We start from the raw sequence: 19,140 nt of genomic DNA, 5'->3' as shown, positions 1-19,140 counted from the left end.
GCAAGCGCCGGGGTCTTCAATTAGGTTGTGGAGATCGCCCCGAGCAATTTGACGGGTACCGGTGACCGCCCCCAAGGGTTGCCAAAGTGTACGGGTTCGGTGACCGCCCCCAAGGGTTGCCATTTGTACGGGTTCGGTGACCGCCCTCAAGGGTCCCTTAGTGGAATCACGGCATCTTGCATTGTGCGAGGGCGTGAGGAGATTATGGTGGCCCTAGTGGCTTCTTGGGGAGCATTGTGCCTCCACACCGCTCCAAACGGAGATTAGCATCCGCAAGGGTGTGAACTTCGGGATACATCATCGTCTCCGCGTGTCTCGGTTATCTCTTACCCGAACCCTTTACTTATGCACTTTACTTTGTGATAGCCATATAGTTTCTTGTCATATATCTTGCTATCACTTAGTTGTTTATCTTGCTTAGCATAAGTCGTTGGTGCACATAGGTGAGCCTAGTTGTTGTAGGTTTTGTGCTTGTCAAATTAACCGCTAGGTTTATTCCGCATTTGTTCAAGCCTAAACCGTAATTATTTTAAAACGCCTATTCACCACCCCCCTCTAGGCGACATCCATGATCTTTCACCAGGCCACGTCGGATCCGACGTGGCAATCTGACGTGGCAAAATTGCGACCAATTGAAAAGGTCGTTGGTTAAAATCAGCCCGGTCCAGTTCGCTGTTCTACATGGGCCTGGCCCAACAATTCAGCCTATTTGATTTTTTTTGTCAATTTTTTGGTCGACTTCATGGGCCAAGCCCAACGTTGCAGCCTTTTTTATTGTTGGGCCGTGGCCTTTTTGTCTAAACAATTTCATTTTCCTTTTTTATTAAATGGGTCCACTAGTCAGATGGGTCCCAGTTGTCAGGTTCTGGTAACTGGGTCCCATTTGTCATGTTCTGGTAAGTGGGTCCCATCTATCAGGCTCATATTCTTCATATTTCAACCAGTGTTTAAATTGGCAGACAAAAAGCACACATAATACTTCAAATAAGAGCAACCAGATCACATAATAAATTGGCAACAACAGGAACAAGCTCTATCCATGCCAATACATATGACCATGTGTAATACAGTACTTTACAAGCTCTACAAGTGTAACGAGCTCTACAAGTGTGATACAGTACTACTTTACAAGAAAATGACAACATGACGGACTCGCCGGACGACCAGTCGGGGCTGGGAACAAACAAAATGGCAACATGGCTTCCTGTCACCTTGTTACATGAATGAGAGAAGAATTAGAAAAACTGGGGCAAATATATTATGAACAGACTGTTCAAGAAAATGACATTTATAGCTGTACCATTGCAAACCAAGAGATACCGAAAAAGTGGAGGAGCAACAATTAATAATGTACTAGATTAGTCGGTAGGCTAATTTAATTGAGTGCAGCAACTAGTTACCAAAACAGAGGCATGCTATGGTAATTGATGGTTGCTATTGTTGTTTTAGCAGCAGTGGCATACTCAAAATCTAACAAGTATTAGTACTCTGATGTGCTAGTGCTAGTATTAAAAAAAGGATAAATTTGACTAGAGCAAGGAAATGAAAACAAGGACAGAAATTCTTTCTTGCAAATTAACGAACACATGCATAGCATAGCTAGCTAATGACCCAGAGAAAAAAACTGATGAAGCAGCAAGGCCATGACCACCACCAGGTGCATAGCTACTCTACCTAATGGGCCATTAGCAGAAAGCAAGCCGTTTACAACTAGCTAACAAACATCAACCATTATAAAAATTACGGTAGCAGCAGCCCGTGCAGGGAGATTAGCAGCAGGTTAGTGAGCAGAGGGAGAGGGAGGTGGTACCTGCTGGGAGTGGTGCATGGTCGTGGCCGGGCTTGAATCGTCGAGCTCAGGCAGGGCAGCTTGGTTGCCTTGGAAGCAGAGGAGCAGACCCCTTGTTGTGGGACAGGGCCGGTGCCTAGGTGCGTCCCTCCTCCTCGAGCAGGACAAGGCCATGTTCCCGGCTAGAACTGGCATCCTCCTGTCGTCGTCGCCGTCCACGCCATGGGCGGTCTGCAGAAAAGTAAGAGAACTAGAGAAGGTTAGTTTGCAAAGCTACAAGTTACAGTGTGTAACAAAGATATTCAATCTATTCAGGAAAAACAACACAAAAATATATGATAGTCTGCAGAACAACATAGCATCATTCACAAGCAAAGTATAGGATGCAAACAACAAGTAGTACCATAATTCTCATCACAATCATACATTGAATTCATTAAAGGCTACAGATTCATAGAATTCATTAAAGGCTGCAGATAAAAATAGGTAGATTTCTTTCTTCTCTTTAATTTATGCTAGCAGAGATGTAGCAGGCAGGAAGGTAGGAAGCAATCACATATGCATGTATGTATGAATCAGATCATGAAAAGAGCAACATCTAATTAACTTGATTGCCTTGCAGATGACACACAAGATGAAGAGCGCTTGGACAGAAGCGATGGACGCCGCGAACTGGCAGATCACAGATTTCTCCATAAGTACAGAAGTAGTATTTGCATCAGTACAGCTACACTAGCACGTAGTACAAACATGGTATCACAGACATTCTCTAATTGACTAGCACCCAAATATATACATGCACCAGTTCAGGAAATTCATAGACCTATATAAGAGAGCACTCGATTCAGCAAGAAGATACTGTGGATATATCAAGATTTGATATGCCCCAATCTCTGAAGATTTGTATGTGCAAATCTGCAGATTCAGGTGTAGTGATTCAAACCGTACGTAACTACAGATTTTTTTACAGTAAAAAGTGTGTGTACAAATCTGAATATAGCAAACACAAAGTGCATTCAGGATCCACTTCCCAACATCTAAATTCACCGAACATGTCCTAAAATTAGCACAACTAGAAAGTACAGAGATAAGAACAGCAATGCACACCCAAGACTAAACAAATCTGCATTCATGCGACACTGAAGAAAAATACAGATAACTAGGGCGTGGATTCTCTCGAGCTCTCGCAGGGATCTTCAATGGGCGAGCAGGTGATGGCACACGCTCTTGTTCATCCAACAGCGGCAGTTCAACACTACAGCGGAGTACAAAGCAAAATAAATAAAGGAGGAGAATATGTACAATACTGCCCCAGAAGCAAGACATCAGGCAAAGAAAATAAGGAGCCTAAGAATACATCTACTCTGCTTTGTTGTCTGCTGTAGCAAACATGCACTTGATTCCTTAAGAGGTAAATGCATACACCAGTGTTGTATGCTATAGCAAACATGCACTTAATTACTTAGAGGTAAATGCATACACCAGCGCAAATGTTACTCACATGTTACTGCTGGATTCAACTTACAAATATAAAGAGACATGGCACTATACATGCGTACCAGAGACGTCTAGCCTAGCATCAAAGTTGAATTCATGGTAGATGTACTAGAAAAAACTAACGAGGCTTGGATCGATCGATCGACCGTTGGAGCGAGCAGTCGTACAATGATTGATTCTATGCGGCCAGGGATACAAGAGATGAGTACATAACTCTACTACAGATCCTAGCATCTAGGAGTACTGCATTTGCCAAACACCTCCTAAGTTGACTGACGCTTGAACAAAAAACAAGCACTGTACTTGGTGCCAATTTGCACCCGAATGTCCGATGGCACAGCTAGCTTAGATCCGTTCATGGATAAATAAATCCAGTCAAATGGTGACACGGAGCAGACCATCACTAGAGCCCCAAATCACAGAAATTTCCAAGGTCAGTGCTAGCGTATGTCTGGAGACACGGAACAGGGCAGGGCTCAATGGCCGGGCATGGACACAAGGAGCACTGGAGAAAACAAAGGAGGGGAAGGTAGTGGCTCACCTATGTCTGCAGAGTCGGACTGAGCGCCCCTGAGTAGCACAAGTAAGAATCGAGAGGAGGGAGCACGTCCATCTTGTCCCCCCGAGTTCCAGCGGCGATTGATCTTGGTGAGGCCCGGATCTGGACCCCTCCTCCGGCACGGCACGGCCCGGGCGAGCGGCTTCAAAGGGCACCGACCGCACGGCCGTGTCCTCGTCGAACACACAACAACGGAAGAAGCAGACGGAGCCGTGGTCTTCTACTAGGCTATGCACCTGCGCGCATGCATTAGGGAGGGGGAAGGAAACCGCATCAGCAAAATCGAACCAAGCAACAGAGAGACCAGGAGGAGGAGAGAGAGGCGGACCTTGCATGGCGTCGAGCGGCGCGAGGAGGCGGCGGCTGTGCTCCCCGTCCTCGGCCTGGTAGAACACACCCACGATCTTCCCCAGATCCGTCCCCGCGGCGAAGTCCATGGCGGCGGCGCGCGCTGGGCCTGGGCGTTGGGTCGATGGGATCGAGGCATGCAGGTGGGGAGGCGTGCGCGCCCGGTGGTGGAGGGAGGAGGATTCGTCAGGGGGCCGGGCCCTTCCTCGCCATTGTCTCCGGCCGCCGTGGGGTGCGGGGTCGGGGCCCGCACAGTGGTGGCACCCTGATTGGCGCGGCGGCAGACTGGTGGAGGTCGGATCCGGCGACGCAGGAGGCCATGGAGCCGGGTGATGCGGGCGATGCAGATGGACGGCGGGTGATGGGCGGTTCGGGGTTGGGGATTGGGTTCGGGCGGCGACGGAGAGATCTGGATCGGAGAGAGACAGGCGGCGGCTGGAGTGTTCTCGGGGAGGGGGATTGGGTTGCTGCTAGGGTTTGGGTTGGGTTGCTATGACCTGAGAGGTGAATGATAGACGTTGGATCCTTCGGATACGGACGGTTCAGATCGGCTATAGTGGAGTGATCCGTGAGAAGAGCCCTGATTGGTTCAGAAATTTTGTGATTTAAAATAGTTTCTAAGTACTAAAACTAGGGGAATTTTGTGAAGCAACTATCAAAATATTTTGCAAAACGGCACAACTAAATTTTTCACTCAAGTTAGACCCCATTTTATGGATGATCACCGATTTGCATGCATTTTTTTATCTTTCTAGATATTTTTAATCATTTTTCTTGTGGCAAAAATGGTTTTTTTGTGAAGAACTTACCAAATATTTGTTGTAAAATTGGACCAAATCAATTTTCTAAAATATTATGCCATTTTAATATAAAATTGACCAAATGGTTGAGTGTGAAAAGTTTTGATCCACCTGTCATGAAAAAGACAAATTTTGACCGATTCAGCTGGAAGCGGTTCAAATTTGAACCGCAGCTGCCTCATAGTTTGCTCTTTATTTTTTCCAAAAATCATTTCTAAGTACATAAGTATCTATTTAATCAGAGAAACATCAAAAAAAATTCCAAGAGTAAACCACTAGCTAGGAACGGTCATGCCCGCCGTTTTGACCGCATTTTAAAACGGGCATAAAAAAATAAAAAAAAATCAAAAAATTGGAAAACCTTCGCATTGTGTCATTATATGTGACCAAGTTACCAGGAAAAATAATAAACTTGTAATACGGAAATTATTTTAAAAAAGTGTTCTCAGAAAGGAGCTATCATGTGTGAAAATACATGGCTTTCAACCCAATGATCAATCTTATGGCCACATTCATGGCATAGTTTGTTCAAATGATCTCATATTATGCACAAGGGTGCATATTGGAATGGCAAACAATGTTGCGTAAGGAAGTTTTCATTTTCTTTGGACGAAAATGTCATTTTCCATTTTTCGAGTGCCCAAAATGAGGTTTTTTTGTGAAGAACCTACAAAATAATTGTTGCTAAATTGGACCAAATCATTTTTATAAAATACTAGGTCATATTTAATGCACAATTGACAAAATGGTTGGGTGTCAAAAATTTTGATCCACCTCTGGTGAAAAAGACAAATTTCTGCCGTTTCAGCTGGAAGCGGGTCAAATTTGAACTGCGGCTGCCTCATAGTTTGCTCTTTATTTTTTCCAAAAAATCATTTCTTGGTACAAAAGTATCTATTTAATCAGAGAAACATCAAAAAAATTCCAAGATTCAACCACTAGCTAGGAACGGTCATTCCCACCGTTTTGACCGCATTCTGAAACGGGCATAAAAAATTCAAAAAAAAATCAAAAAATTGGAAAACCTTTGCATTGTGTCATTATATGTGACCAAGTTATCAGGAAAAATAATAAACTTGTAATACGTCAATTATTTTAAAAAAGTGTTCTCAGAAATGAGCTATTACGTGTGAAGATCAATGGCTTTCAAGCCAAATGATCAATCTTATGGCCACATTCATGGCATAGTTTGTTCAGATAATCTCATATTGTGCACAAGGGTGCATATTGGAATGGCAAACAATGTTGCCTAAGGAAGTTTTCTTTTTCTTTGGATGAAAAATACATTTTCCATTTCTCGAGTGCCCAAATGAGTTTTTTTATGAAGGACCTACCATATATTTGTTGCAAAATTGGACCAAATCAATTTTATAAAATATTAGGTCATATTTAATGCACAATTGACAAAATGGTTGGGTTTTTAAAAGTTTTGATCCACCTCTTGTGAAAAAGACAAATTTCTGCCGATTCAGTAGGAAGCAAGTCAAATTTCAACTGCAATTGCCTTATAGTTTGCTCTTTATTTTTTCCAAAAATCATTTCTAGTTACATAAGGACCTATTTAATCATAAATACATGGTTTGGTGGCAATACGTCGAGGTTTGGGCGGTGGCCGAGGGCCCCAACTCTAGAGCGCGTAAACTCGCATGCCCGCCGCGTGGTCACCGCGTGACCGTGGCGTTGCCATGTGTTCTGGGCGGCCTAGGCATGTCTAGTGGGTTGGGCACACCCCAGGTAGGTGCTAGGAAGAAAATTACAACATAAGATTCTCACGAGGAGACCGATCGATGCTCAAATATGAATTAGCAGCCAAGTGTTTGATTAGCGGTACGGGAAATGTACATGGCTAATGGGCGTGAGTTTTGGCGGAGGATGATTAGTTACTAAGAAGACCGTCTTCACAAATTTTCAGCTCAAAAGGAGGAGCCTAGGTGGTACTTGCTTTGCAAAGTACCACACTAGACATAAATACGAATGTTGAAGCTGGGCTCAAAATAATGAATGGATTGAGCTGGCATTTGGTGGAGGATGGTTATTTGGGCATAGGAAAGCGCCGTAGAAAATGGATACTATTTGGACATGCCAAAGTGGTACTTCCTTCACAAAGTGTTGTTCTGAACATAATAGGAAAATGAATATTTTTGAATTATTTTTTAACTAGGCAAGGAAGGTTTTTTACATATTTGACGAAGATATGACCCAAAGAATTTATGAGATTTTTTTGGAAATTTTGGTAATGACAGAAATATAGGTTGCTTCACAACCTAGGGCAAAAACTGCCACATGGACATGACACATAGGCAAAACTGATGAGGTGGCGCCTAGTCATAGCAACCCACCACAATTTACAAGGTTATGACCATCTATATTGGTCATGATAAGCTAGAAATGAGGCAGTGAACTAGTGCTATCTGCTTTATGACCATTTCGTGTAAGGAAATTACGACCTTTCTGACCAAAATGGTCGTTATAGTTTAGGGTTTGGAGCCCCCCGAACAGCTTTTGACCAATTGGTCTTAAATGGTCATAGATCTATGACCAATTCTTCCAGGGTCACTGACAGAAGGTCACTAGTTGACATATTTCTAGTAGTGTTGTGGGAAATTTGCTACTGTCCGACAAAACTCTGCGCTTGGAGGCCCAACACGAGTCTACAAGAAGAAGGTTGCATATTAGACATGAAGCTCTTTTCTGGCGTCGTTGCCAGGGAGGTTAGTGCTTGAAGGTATATCTTTAGATCTTACAATTGAATCTTTTAGTTTCTTGTTTTATCACTAGTTTAGTCTATAAAAGAAAACTACAAAAAATTGAATTGAGGTTGCCTCATATGCTTCATCTTTTTAATGTCTTTCGTGAAAATGATGGAAAGGAAAATTGTGCTCAAGTGTTAGAGGAAGAAGTCAATAAAATGTTTGGCACTAAATATTTGAATGATGATCATGATTGCAATGTCGTTAGTATGAATTCCTTGAATATCCATGATGTTAATGATATGCAAAGCCACAAGCTTGGGGATGCTATGTTTGATGAAGATGATATTCTTTGTCCCCCAAGTTTTGATGTGCAAATTTATTATGATGATAGCGTGCCTCCTATTTATGATGATTATATTTATGAAAGTGGATTTGGAGAGGTCATGACTTTATTTAGTGATGAATCCACTATTTTGGAAGAGGTTCCAATTGATTATGAGAACAAAGTTGCTATCTATGATGATTATTGTGATGACATGTATGCTATAAAGAATAATGATAACCATGAAACTTGTCATCATGATTTTAATTTTCAATTGGATTATGCCTCACATGATATTTATTTCGTTGAGTTTGCTCCCACTACTATTGATGAGAATAGATTTGCTTATGTGGAGAGTAGTAAAATTTCTATGCTTATGAATCATGAAAAGAATGCTTTATGTGATAGTTATATTTTTGAATTCATTCATGATGCTACTGAAAATTATTATGAGAGAGGAGCAAATTCTTATACATATTTCAATAATATCATGTTTCCTCTCTATGTGTTGAAAGTTTTGAAGTTTTGCTTGTTTACCTTCCTATGCTAGTTGATTCTTGCTCCCATAAGTTGTTTGCTCACAAAATCCCTATGCATAGGAAGTGGGTTAGATTTAAATGTGCTATTCATATGCTTCATGATGCTCCCATTATGCTTCAATTCTTATCTTTTATGTGAGCATCATTTAAATCATCATGCCTAGCTAGAAACGCATTAAAGAAAAGCGCTTGTTGGGTGACAACCCAATATTTAACCCTAATATTTTTGTGTGTTCACATGATTAGTTTACTGTAGTAATCATGTTTCATAGCTTTTGTTTCAATAAAGTGCCAAGTAAGACCTTTGGGATGGTCTATGGTGATAGTAGATTTGATCTTGCTGAAAAACAGAAACTTTTGCGCTCGGGAAAACAATTCTCATTTTTAATAGAAGCGTGATAAAATACTGATTCGTTTTGCAAAAGATTGGTACTCAAATTTCCCAGGCTTTCCTAATTTTTCAGATTTGTTGGAGTTACAGAAGTATTCGAGAGTTACAGATTACTACAGACTGTTCTGTTTTTGACAGATTCTATTTTCATTGTGTTGTTTGCTTATTTTGATGAATCTATGAGTAGTATCGAAGGGTATGAATCATGGAGAAGTTGGAATATAGTAGATATAACACCAATATAAATTTAGAATGAGTTCACAACAGTAGCTAAGTGGTGATTTGCTTTATTATACTAACGGAGCTTACGAGGTTTCTACTAAGTTTTGTGTTGTGAAGTTTTCAAGTTTTGGGTAAAGTTTTGATGGACTATGGAATAAGGAGTGGCAAGAGCCTAAGCTTGGGGATGCCCAAGGCACCCCAAGGTAATATTCATGGACAACCAAGATCCTACGCTTGGGGATGCCCCGGATGGCATCCCCTCGTTCATCTTCAATCCATCGCTAAATTTACTTGAGGCTATATTTTTATTCACCACATGATATGTGTTTTGCTTGGAGCGTCATTTTATTTAAGTTTGTTTTGTTTTCTGATATTTAGAGTAATGTTTTTCATCTTTTATTTCAATAAAAAGGTCAAGTATAGCCTTTACCATGCTTATTTTGCAAGTCTATATGTTGCTGTTTGAAAACAGAAAGTTTGTTGTTATGTTTTGAATATTGGTGAATAGTCGGAACATGATAAAATCTTGATTTTTTTACACAATGAGTAACAACAAATTATCTACAGTGTGGTAATTTTTCAGAATTTTTGGAGTTAGGGAAGTATGATTCCTCTTGCATTCTTAACAGACTATCCTATTTAGACAGATTGCTATTATGATTGCATTGTTTGCATATGTTTGCTTGTTTAATGATTCTATTTGAGGATAGGAGTGTTAAATATGCAGAGGCATTTAGTATGCAATGTCAAATTATAATTTTAGTGATTTTCTACAGTAGAGAATGATAAGGTTTAGCATGGATTTATACTAACTTAACTCACGAGTTCTTGCTGAGTTTTGTGTCGAAGAAGTTTTTAAGATTTAGGGAAACTGTGATATAAAAGGAATTAAGGAGACACAAAAGCTCAAGCTTGGGGATGCCCAAGGCATCCCTAGTTAATATTACAAGAAGTCTCAAGCATCTAAGCTTGGGGATGCCCTGGTAGGCATCCCACCTTTCTTCTTCAACAACTATCGGTCAGTTTTGGTTGAGCCTAAGTTTTTGCTTCTTCACATGATATGTGCTATCCTTGCAATGTCATTTTATTTTGCTTTGCTTACTGTTTGAATAAAATATTAAGATCTGAATTTTTTAAATGAGAGAGACTCTTCACATAGCTACATAATTATTTGACTACTCATTGATCTTCACTTATATCTTTTTAGAGTAGTTTGTCATTTACTCTCGTTCTTCACTTATATCCCATGAGTAAATGGTTGAATGAATTGAATATCATAAATCTGAATTTATATATGTTTCATATGCTTATACCATGGGGAGTAATGACTTCACATATAAGAAGTAAGGTGGTAAATTTATTGAAACTTAACAAACATAGTATTGGTCACTTGAACAATTCATGAAAGAATATTGAAGGAAGAGAGATTTCACATATAAATATACTATCTTGGACATCTTCTATGATTGTGTGCCCCATTAAATACTTTCAAACTTGAGCAAATTAGTTGAAGTTGGACAAGGAAGATAACTTAATGAGTTATGTTTGGGTATATTTGTATAGAAGTTATATTGTTATGGATCCTCCAACATGTGGTGCTTGCTATTTAGAATCTTTTGCTAGCCAAAATTTCTGTACTAAGCGGGAATACTGCTTGTGCATCCAAAATCATGAACCAAGTTTCTTCCATGGGTGTCCACCATATCTACCTATATGCGATATTTACCGGCCATTCCAAGTAAATTTGCATGTGCCAAACTCTAAACCTTCAAATAATAATCTGTTTTGTATGCCCGAATCACTCATGTAGCAACTAGGGGCTGTTAGTATCTTCCGTGCTAGGTGGGTTATTCTCACGATGAGTGTTTATTCACTTGTCATTCATGAGAGAATGGCTGGTAATTGGGATGCCCAGTTCTATGATCAAAAGATCAAAAATAAAATTTCAAATAATCAAACAAAACTCCCCCAGGACTGTTGTTGGTATGGATGGTACCCGTTGTTTCGGATAAGCCGTGGAGTGTGATTGTTGGTGGAGGGGGAGTAAAAAAATTACCTTTCTGTTTGGGAACCTCGTATAATGTGTTTAGCATGGAACATATTGGGAACTCTTGGTTTTTATGTTGACAATGAAAGCATACCTCTCACAATTATGTTCATCTCTGTTTTAAAAGCTTCGAGCTCTGGCACCTCTGCAAATGCCTGCTTCCCTCTGCGAAAGGCCTATCTTTTACTTTTATGCAAGAGTCAGTAGTATTCCTTCTCATTTCAACCTACGCTTTAGTTGGCAAGCATCATGTGACGGGGAAACATCACTACTAGAAACTCCCATTTACCTAGGGCCAAGTCCTTTACCTAGAGGTCATTGGCCTCCCCAAGGGATAGTAAAGCAGTGAACAGTACACCCTAGGGGAAGATGGATTTTTAGGCAAAAAATAATTTGAAATATACTTCCCTAGGGTCGGCCCTACTTAAATGGCATCAAGCCTGGACCCACTGTAGCACGTGGCTGGACCCTGCGCAATTTTGGTCGACTTCGCGCCACTTATTATGATGCCCCGCGCCTTTTTCTTCCTTTTCGTATAGTTGGACCCAGTGTTCAGTGAGAGATGACACGCGTGAGCTGAGAGAGGGCGCGCATGTGGCAATATTTCGGCCGATGCGCCGCCAGAAGCCAAACTCTTTTCCCCTTCTCTCCCGAGGCATCCAACCCCATCCAAGATCCAGATGCTCTCACCGCCGTGCCCCGCCGCCGCCCGCCTTCCTGCCGCCCTGCCGTGCCCCACCGCCGCCCGCCTTCCTACCGCCCTGCCTTGCCCCGCCGCCGCCCGCTTCCCCGCCTCTTAGCCGTGTCCCGTGCTGTCCCATCGTATACCACCGCGGCCCCCCTCCCAACAACCCACCCTGTTCCCTGCCGCACCCACGCCCAGCTTTGCCCCCGCCCCACCGCCACCTTGACTCCCTTCCGCCCTACCGTGTGCCCCGCCGCACCCTCACACTACTGTGTCCCGTCTTCTTCCCCTTCTCTAGTTCCAGTGCTCTAGCGGAACCATGGCATGACTGACGGGCATGATGACCATGGCCAGTCCGGCCGGGATGACAGCGCAGCGCCGTCCAGGGCGATGTTGTTGCGCCTGCTAGTTGGAGGTCTATCGGATCTACCGGACGTTGTACCCCTTCCTCTCCAACAGGTTACTGATGACAACATGTACCTAGGGTAGGGCAATAGACCTGATCAAAGTACCCTACCCAAGGACACTGCCCTGCAATCAAATACATCCAAAGGACAACATACTCTACTGACTGGAATCACCACAGGACTCAACCCACTCGACTGAGTATGCACTTGGATATACCAATTCCATTCGACCATACCAGAATCCACTCGGAGAACAGAAGGTCTAAAGTCACTCTAAATGACAACGGTCGGGCGTTCACTCCGTAGTCTTAATGGTCATTTATGTAACTTTAATGTTGGCATTACCAGTAACGTTCCTACCTTATGTACATTGAACCCTATGTAACTGAGGGCCGGAGGGGTCTGGCAAACTCTATATAGGCCACCCCCTCCTCAGGCACAAGGGTTCGCACCCCCTGTAACTCCACACATATAATCGAATCGACCGAGCTCCCGAGCACCGAGACGTAGGGCTGTTACTTCCACTGTGTAGGGCCTAAACTCGTAAATCTTTTGTGTACAACTTCACCATAGCTAGGATCTAGCCTCCTCATACCTACCCCCATTCTACTGTCAGTCTTAGAACCACGACAGTTGGCGCCCACCTTGGGGCAGGTGTCTTAGCGACTTTCTGGTGAAGTTGCGATTTTTACGATTCCCATCATCATGGTTTCCGACGGTGGATTGGCTGAGGGCCGCGAGATCTGTCTCGGCGCACTCGTCTTCATTGCCGACGACTTCGCCTAGCTCCAAGAGGCTCCACTCGACGTCGACACACTCCCCGTCCGCGGGGCGATGCACTTTCACGCGTGCGTTCGTGGCGTCCTTCTGCAGCAGCCGTCGACCCAGTATCGGTCGGCTCCCGCAGTCTCTTCGCTCCCCACTGTTTGCCGCTGTAAGCGATCTGGTCGCTCGCGGCTTCAGCGGTGGGTAAAACACGCGGTGGCACGCCAGTCGGCCACCCCAAGTCGCGGCAATCGAGCCCGATGAATCACTCTATGGCCTGTTTGACTGGCTCCGTCGAGACCTTATCTGAGTGCGACAGCAGCGATCCTGCGGCAGAAGTCTTGATGGTCAACACGCCGTGCAGCCCGCCTGGTTTCCGCCGCAACGGTGGCGGCGAAGGCGGAGGCGACCCGTCGCGCGTTCACGAAGAGTACCACCCCGAAACCCTTTCTTCACAACAGAGGGAGGAGCTTCACCGCCGCGACATGGAGGCGCTCCACACGCCCATCGTTGGGGATACCTCTGAGGCTCGGGCCTTGGAGGAGGCGCGCCTGGCCAATTTGGCTGAGCGCACTCGACTAGAGAACCTTCAGCATGCACTCGACGAGCGTGCTCGGCAGCGGATCCCTGAGTCCAGTCGACGGCAGCGACAACTTTTCCCGCCTCAGCCTCAGGTATACCGCACTCCGATTTAGAATCTTACAGCTGCAGCCCGTATAGCAGAGTCCATTCAGCCTTCCCAGTCGGAGGCTGGAAGAGGTTTGATGCAGATCCGGGCTTTACTTCGGGTAGCAGGAGAGCAAAACGCAGCAGTGTCTCAGTCACGGGACAGAATCCATAGCAGATCTGTGGTGGCTGATACAGTCCAGTCGGCCCACAACCCAAGATCGCCTTAGAGGCGTGAGGGACGTGGGCATCGTTAAGATCAATACTTGGATCGGAATCATGAGCAGTTTGATAATCGATTCGACCGCGATAACCACCGTCGAGTGCTACGCCCTCTCCGAGGGGCGGGTCCTATGTACCCCGTCATCATGATGATAGGCGCTCACACGGTGGTGAGCGGAGATTGCCAGTCAACCCAAGGGAGCCAGACTTTGATGCGAGATCAATTCTTGTTCAAGGTCTGGGTGACAGGAACAGAGCACACAGAGAGGGACTTGACAGAGATCGCCCGACTGGCAGCAGAGTTCATGTCTCGGGCCTAGAGTGTTTCAGCAGAGCCATTAGGGCTACAGAGATTCCTCCCAACTCCAGGTTGGCAACTGGAGTCAGCAAGTTCACTAGTGAGTCCAAGCCTGACACTTGGTTTGAAGATTACCGAGTGGCTGTGCAGATTGGTGGTGGCAATGATGAGGTGGCCATGAAGCATCTTCCTCTGATGTTGGAAGGTTCGGCCAGAGCGTGGCTGAATCAGTTGGCCCCAGGTAGTATATTTAGTTGGGAGGAGCTAGCTCAAGTGTTTGTTAAAACTTTTGAAGGTACTTGCAAACGACCGCCAGGGTTGGCAAAATTGCAACATTGTGTACAGAAGCCGAATGAGACCTTGAGGGATTACATTTAGAGGTGGACCATTTTGCACCATACAGTGGAAAATGTATCTCAGCATCAAGCAGTTTGTGCCTTCAAGGAGGGCGTACGGTATCGAGAGCTTAACCTGAAATTCGGTCGGACAGGAGACATGACCCTGACTCGAATGATGGAAATAGCCACTCGGTACGCCAATGGAGAAGAAGAGGACCGACTCCGCAGTGAGAAGGGCAAGCCAGTCGCCCAAGACACCGGAGGAGGTCGGAAGCAGAAACGCAAAGTCGAGCCAGCAGCTCCTGGTGAAGCCTTGGTCGTAAGTCCAGGAAAGTCCAAGGGGAAGCCCAAAGGGCCCTGGATCCCCAGGAAAGTAAAAGATCAAGCAGGAAATGATGTGTTGGATTTGCCATGTCACATTCACACCAAGAAGGATGAAGAGGGTAATCTGATTTATCGTAAACACACCACTCGACAGTGTCGGCTCTTGATCCAGCAATTCCGAGAGAAGCAGCCCAGTGAAAAGGAAAAGGAGTCAGACAAGGATGAGGACAAGGAAGAAGGTGATGATGGTTTTCCCAACATCAATTCCACTCTGGTGATTTTTGCTGACATCGAAAACAAAAGTCGATTGAAAGTCATCAATAGAGAAATAAGCATGGTTGCCCTGGCAACGACGACATATTTGAAGTGGTCGCAAACTGCGATCACATTCGACCAGTCTGATCACCCGGCACGCGTTGCCACTCCAGGGCGGCAAGCGCTGGTAGTCGACCCAGTGGTTGGAGGCACTCGACTAACCAAAGTGTTGATGGATGGCGGCGGTGGTCTGAATATTCTTTACGCTGAAACATTGAAGGGGATGGGCATTTCGATGTCCAAGCTTAGTGAGAGCAACATGAGCTTTCACGGCGTTATCCCTGGAAAGAAGGCTGAATCACTCGGCCAGATAACTCTTGATGTGGTTTTCGGTGATTCGAAGAATTACCGTAAGGAAAAGTTAACATTTGAGGTGGTAGATTTTCAAAGTGCTTATCATGCTATTCTGGGTAGGCCTGCATATGCCCGTTTTATGGCTCGACCGTGTGACGTCTATCTTAAGTTGAAAATGCCTGGGCCTAGAGGCGTGATCACAGTTACTGGTAATTGGCAGAAAGCATAAGAGTGCCTTCAGAAGGGCTCAAAAATTGCTGATGAACAGATGGCAGCAGTTGAAATGCAGGAATATCAGAAGAATGCTGATCCGAGTGATTTGCTGCAGGCTAAGAAGCCCGCCTCAGAGTCTGCATTTCAGTCGTCCGGTGAAACAAAGTCGGTTCATATTCACCCGACCGATCCCAATGCTGCTCCGACTCATATCTCAACGACGCTCGACAGCAAATAGGAAGAAGCGCTCATCCAGTTCCTCCGTGAGAACTGGGACATCTTCGCATGGAAACCTTCTGACATGCTGGGTGTGCCTAGGGAACTGGCTGAGCACCGTTTGCGAGTCGACCAAAGGTAAAACCAGTCAAAGAGCATCTTCGATGGTCCGCCGTACAGAAGAGAAAGGCAATTAGCGAGGAAGTGGCTCAGCTTCTCGCGGCTGAGTTCATCCGAGAGATTTACCATTCCGAGTGGCTCGCCAATGTCGTCATGGTTCCTAAGAAAGATGATTCACTCCGCATGTGTATCGACTTCAAGCATATCAATCGGGCCTGCCCGAAGGATCACTTCCCTCTTCCTCGCATCGATCAAATAGTTGACTCGACTGCCGGATGTGAGCGGTTGTCTTTTTTGGATGCATATTCCGGGTACCACCAGATCCGACTGTATGGACCCGATGAAATAAAAACAACTTTCATCCCCATTCGGGTGCTTTTGTTATGTCACCATGCCTTTTGGTCTCAAGAATGCTGGTGTCACAATCATGCGCATGATACAAAAGTTCCTGCTCACTCAAATCAATCGGAATGTGGAGGCATATATGGATGACATCATGGTTAAGTCACGCAAAGGTTCCGACCTACTGACTGATCTCGCTGAAACCTTTGCCAATCTAAGGAGATATGATATCAAGCTCAATCCGTCAAAGTGTACGTTTGGAGTTCCGGGTGACAAGTTACTCGGTTTCCTCGTTTCCGAGCATGGGATCGATGCAAACCCAGAGAAGGTTGGTGCAATTCTCTGAATGAAATGCCCTGTGCGTGTACACGACGTTCAGAAGCTTACTGGATGTTTGGCCGCTTTGAGTCGATTCATCTCTCGTCTCGGTGAAAAGGCACTGCCTCTTTACCGACTGATGAAGAAATCTGACAAGTTCGGGTGCACTCCTGAAGCTGACGCAGTGTTTGCAGAGCTCAAAACCCTGCTTTCCACCCAGCCGGTGCTTGCTGCCCCAATCAGCAGAGAGCCTTTACTGCTTTATATTGCAGCCACTGGACAAGTTGTCAGTACAGTACTCACGGTCGAGCGGGAAGAAGAAGGCAAGCCCTACAAGGTTTAGCACCCAATGTACTATATTTCTGAAGTTTTAACCCCATCCAAGCAAAGATACCCGCATTATCAGAAGCTTGTCTATGGGATTTACTTGACCACGAAGAAGGTTGCACACTACTTCTTAGATCATTCAATTACAGTCATCAGCGACGCTCCATTGTCAAAAATATTGAATAACAGAGATGCAACTAGTCGAGTGGCTAAATGGGCGATTGAACTCCTTCTGCTGGATATCAAGTTTGAGGCAAAGAAAGCAATCAAATCCCAGGCAATAGCAGATTTTCTCATCGAGTGGATTGAACAACAACTGCCGACTCAGATTCAGTCGGAGCATTGGACCATGTTCTTCGACGGGTCCAAGATGTTGAATGGTTCAGGTGCTGGGGTCCTGGTATCTCCGCGAGGCGACAAGCTCAGTTATGTTCTCCAGATTCACTTTGACTCTTCCAACAATGAAGCTGAATATGAGGCACTTCTATATGGGTTGCGTATGGCCATTTCACTCGGCATCCGACACCTAATGGTTTACGGCGACTCAGATTTGGTAGTCAATCAAGTGATGAAGAAATGGGATGTTAGGAGTCTAGCTATGACTGGTTATTGCTATGCAGTAAGAAAGTTGGAAAAGAAGTTTGAGGGGTTAGAGCTTCACCATATACCCCGACTGAAAAATCAAGCAACCGATGACTTGGCAAAGATAGGTTCCAAGAGAGAGCCCATTCCCAGGAATGTGTTTTTGGAGCATATTCATGCACCTTCGGTCCAAGAAGATCCTTTCACCGAAGAGCCCCCGCAGCCTAAGAGCTCCACTGATCCGACTGAAGTTGAAATCCAAGCCGTGGTCGACTTGGTCATGGAGGTTTTGGTCGTCATTCCTGATTGGACAGTGTCGTACATTGCATATATTCTCAGGAAGGAACTCCCAGAGGATGAAGAAGAGGCTCGTCAAATCGTCCGTTGATCCAAAGCCTTTACTGTGATGGGTGGACAACTTTACAGAGAGAGTGTCGCTGGAGTCAGTCAGAAATGCATCACACCAGAAGAAGGCCGAATGATCCTCAATGATATCCACTTGGGGACCTGTGGTCACCATGCGTCCTCTCGGACCATCGTGGCCAAAGCATATCGAGCCAGGTTTTACTGGCCACATGCCAACGAGACGGCAAAAGAAATAGTCGACAAGTGTGAGGGCTGTCAGTTCTACTCCAACATGTCCCACAAACCTGCTTCAGCTTTGAAGACCATCCCACTCCTGGCCATTTGCAGTTTGGGGATTAGATATGGTTGGACCTTTGAGGACTGGTAGGAGTGGCTTCACCCACGTACTTGTAGCAGTCGACAAGTTCACTAAATGGATTGAAGCTAAACCTATCAAAAACCTCGAAGCAAGTACTGCTGTCAGCTTCATCAGAGAGTTAGCATTCAGATATGGAGGTCCGCACAATATCATCACAGATATTGGGTCAAACTTTGATTCAGATGAGTTCAGAGCTTTCTACGCTTCCCAAGGCACTCGAGTCGATTATGCTTCAGTCGCCCACCCACAGTCGAATGGGCAAGCAGAAAGAGCAAACGGGTTGATCGTCAAAGGGCTGAAACCCCGATTGATGCGTGATCTCAAACATGCAGCAGGTGCTTGGGTGGATGAGCTACCATCAGTACTTTGGGGATTGAGAACAACTCCAAATCGATCGACTGGTCGAACTCCGTTCTTCCTAGTCTACGGGGCTGAAGCTGTGCTTCCGAGTGACTTGCTTCACAATGCGCCCCGAGTGGAACTTTTCTTAGAAGCCGAAGCAGAACAAGCTCGACAAGATGCTGTTGATCTTCTGGAAGAGGAAAGAGAAATGTCCCTAATCCGCTCGACCATTTATCAGCAAGACCTTCGTCGATTCCATGCTAGAAACATGAGAGGTCGAGCATTTCAAGAGGGAGACCTGGTTCTCCGAGTGGATCAGCAACGGCCACACAAGCTTGCTCCCGCGTGGGAAGGTCCCTTCATCATCACCAAGGTGCTCCACAATGGAGCATATCATCTCTACAATGGGGAGCACAATAAAGACGAGCCGCGCGG

Source organism: Triticum aestivum, chromosome 3D (genome assembly GCF_018294505.1).
Source record: "Triticum aestivum cultivar Chinese Spring chromosome 3D, IWGSC CS RefSeq v2.1, whole genome shotgun sequence".
In the NCBI taxonomy this organism is placed as follows: Eukaryota; Viridiplantae; Streptophyta; class Magnoliopsida; order Poales; family Poaceae; genus Triticum; species Triticum aestivum.
The sequence above is the reverse complement of the archived record's forward strand: the minus strand, read 5'-3'. Positions refer to the sequence as shown.